This window comes from Phascolarctos cinereus, unplaced genomic scaffold (genome assembly GCF_003287225.1).
Source record: "Phascolarctos cinereus isolate Bilbo 61053 unplaced genomic scaffold, phaCin_HiC Scaffold_4;HRSCAF=312, whole genome shotgun sequence".
NCBI lineage: Eukaryota > Metazoa > Chordata > Mammalia > Diprotodontia > Phascolarctidae > Phascolarctos > Phascolarctos cinereus.
In genome coordinates this window covers 298,171,820-298,175,450 of record NW_027555847.1, presented here as the reverse complement: position 1 = coordinate 298,175,450, position 3,631 = coordinate 298,171,820, and the positions used below count along the sequence as shown (strand labels likewise).

At 39.6% G+C, this 3,631-nt stretch overlaps 1 pseudogene; it reads right to left on the bottom strand.

Annotated features, from left to right (window-relative positions):
- Positions 1–1,887: 1,887 nt before the first annotated feature.
- On the bottom strand, positions 1,888–2,700 carry LOC110222015 (putative monooxygenase p33MONOX pseudogene; annotated as a pseudogene).
- Positions 2,701–3,631: the final 931 nt, after the last annotated feature.

Sequence of the window (3,631 nt, the reverse complement as noted above, 5' to 3'; positions counted from 1 at the left end):
GAATAATTCAACCACTTCACAGGATTCATTATTTCCACTAATCAGGACATAACTACAGATTTTAAGCTCTCTAAGAGTAGGTACCAAGTCCTGTTCCATTAAAAAATGAACAACAAATTTCCAGTGACTAGCACCGTGACCATCATTAGGTAGTCACTTAATAAGTATTTTTTAATCAAACTGAGTTGAGTGATAAGCCTACAAGGTGTGCCTTGCTTTTTATATATACACATATACACACACATGTATAAACATATATGTCTATATATGTATATGTTATATATGACAAGTTTGTATAAATCAATTTTATTAATAGATGTATATCTTAAATATACAAAACTGGCTTTTTCAAAGAAATCCTAAGGGAAATTCTTTTATAAAGTGAATGTTGTTTTGTAAAAATCAATTTTCATATGTAGCCCCTACACTGGGGCTTATTCTTCTGACCCTCATTCACCTTGGCAAGCTGGATCTCCAGAACATGGCTACCCCTTTTCTCCACAAAGTTCTAGGCATAATCATAATTCTTATGGGCTTAACATCTAGGGTGTTCCTCTGTAATATCAATTGCCAGTTAATATTTCTTCCATATTATCTGACCAATTAACATCCATTATCTTTTGCAAAGGAATATTTACTTCCAACATATCAAAGTACAACAGCCTTTCCAAAGGGAAATACAACCTCTCTCCACACCTCACTCTCTAGAGAAAGTGAACTCAAATTTAAAGTAGTTGCTATAAAATATTCTGCCCAGGTTCACTTTGGGGTATGGTAAAACTGATGGATGAGTCATTATCTTACTGTCATGCCATGGTGTCTCAGCTTCTGGGTAAATCAAACTGAGTCAAACACGTTGCTCCTCAGGGAAGGCTCCTCAGCAGCCTTGGCTGCTATGACCATGGGGCAAACTCTGTTACCAGTCCTAGTTGCTGGATATCTGATGGTTCTTCTAACCTTTCAAAGCTCACAAAGTCATAATCCCAAGATTAAGAAGGAATAAATACAAAAAGGCAAACAAAACCAAGGTGCCTTGCATTCATAGTCACATGGCAGCTGGGTAAGAGAGAGGGCCTGAAGCTCTCAGAGGCCCACAGCTGTTTCTGCTTAAATCACCCTCAAAGAAGAGAGAGAGAGATAGTTCAGGTGTCTGAGCTTTTTGTATGCACATACAGTTCTGGTCAGTAGCCAATTAAAAGGCTTTTCATTGACACACAGTAAAGCTACCAAAAAAAACAAAAACCCCAAACCAAAAAACAGTTAGAAACAGTTTGCATGCTACCCTCCATTACATATTTCCAGAAGCCTAGTCACCACCAGCCTTCTACAGGAAAAGAATACAGAGTAATATATTCTAAGGACTAGGACCTCACTGGTCAGTACCGCCATCACACATATTTATTTTATTTTTGCAAATTAAATTTCATTTATCTCTTTATTATTTGCAGTTAACAAAAATCAATTTTCTCATTTTTTTAATAAATATGCAGAACAAAGTCTAATTAGATTTAATTAGTACACTTGACCCCTGCAATCTAGTTCTATAGATAAGTAGTTGGCTGTGGTTGACTATACTTAGAGAGGTTATTCAGAGCAAATTTAGGTCATTACAGGACAGATCTTCCCACATTAGAAAGATTCAAACTTTGCTATAAATATTTAAAGAGCGAATCACCACCTCCCTAAGCACATTACTGTCAAGAAAATTGTGAACAGATGACATTTTTTCTATGTTGAGTCCAAGGTGGATGGGAAAAAGAAAGGCTGCAATACCTTCTCTATACAACAGTAGTTCACCAGGAAGAGCAACTTTGCCCATGTGAAAAGGGGGTTTTAGGACCTGGTGGTAGTGAACACATTTATATCCTTTGGTGTGAAATAGTGGGCCTACAGAGGTTGTTTCTTCCCACCTATCACTGGAAGGTCCCTCTTAGGTGGCTTGAGAGCTGCTAGGTCCTCTACAACTCTCATATCCTGTATCTGCATGAGCTTTATTGGAGATGATTTCTGAATACCTCTGTAGGACTAGACACTGAAGCCTGAGTCAGATTTCTGAAGGGCTTTTGGTCCAAAAAAGTTTCATTTTTCAGATGAAGTTCTGTTCCTATCTCCACTTCTAGAATCCATGCTGCTGACATCTGGGCCAAGTAAGGAAGTAGAAGTAAATTAGCCTCTGAACTTTTGCTTAGGAGAAGAATGAAATATCCTACTTGGAATAGACTGGACTGAAGCAATCTGTCTTCGTTTTGTGACTTTCATTTAAGGACTGTCTCTGCCAGACAATGGCACCTGGCTTCTTCTGTGATGAGGCCTTTATGAGGTGCATATTAGGCACCTTTAGGCCTCCCTGGCTGCTGCTCAAATTGCTGGATGTTCTCATGTCTGATCTATATAATCAGAGAATTCCTGATGGCATGTATAGCCTTGGCCTTCACCACTGGCACCTTGTTCGTATGGTCACTGGAAGATGAGATGGTTATGGTAGGAGAATACAAACTAGTTTCTTCTTCTCCAATCTTAGAAATCTGTTGGTACTTCCAATGTTTTTCCACAGGACCTTACTGCAAATCAGTGTAGAATCCTCCAAGGCATCATCAAAACTGAATACCTGATGATGTATTCCAATTGTCAGCAACACCTTGCCTAGAAGCCTACCTTGTGCTCAGTAGCAGGGATATCTGGCTCTCTGGATGCCAGGAAAGATTATGATCTGGGTGTTTCTTTAGACTCAAATGTAGAACTCTGATTTCCATGGTGAAAGTCTATGGAAGTCATGCAGATAGAATAAAGATGTCAAAAGGGAACATTCTACAGCTGGTGATGAACTAGCAAAGAGTCCTAAGCAGATCTAATGCAAAGACTCTACTGATAGCTGGAGCTCTATGGGGAGAAGGTGGAATGGAGATAGACCACAGCTTGAAACTGGAACATAGAGAATAAGCTGAGACAAACAAGTCACCATCACTTCCTAAGCACCAAAGCCTAGGGCCAGTGGAGACCACGATGCAAAGAGCACCAAGACCCAAGCAGACCTTTTTTACTAGGGAAATATAGAGTCAAGACTCATGCAGTTTTTTTAATACAGGACATATCAATTTGCTTTCTTTTGTTTTTATGTGATGGTCAAATCCTTCGATCTCACCATTCTCCCTGGAACAAGGTAATTTCATCTTCACCATAGTCATTTTCCACCCTGCTCTATATCCTCACCATCCACCTTCCCCTTCTACCTCCTATTACTTTATAACCTATAATCAAATTCACACTGCCATTTCCTCTGGAAAGGCCGTGTCAGTTGACTGGCCTATTGTTCCATTCACCATCTTTGTGAATTCTCAAATCATAATTTCCTTTTCTGGTTCAAATCTAAGGCCAGATTTGAACTAAGGAAGATGAGTCTTCCTGAGTCTAGGCCTAGCACTCTGTCCACTGTGCCACCTAGCTGCCCAATGGAATAATATTGAGCTATTAAAAAAAAAGGATTAAATGGATAGTTTCAGAGGAGACTGCTAGGTGGCACAGTACGGCAAACAAGAAGACCTGACTCCAGTCTCAAGTCCAGTCTCAAACACATAGCTGTGTGACCCTGGGCAAGTCACCTAACCAGTTTGCCTCCATTTTCTCAACTGTA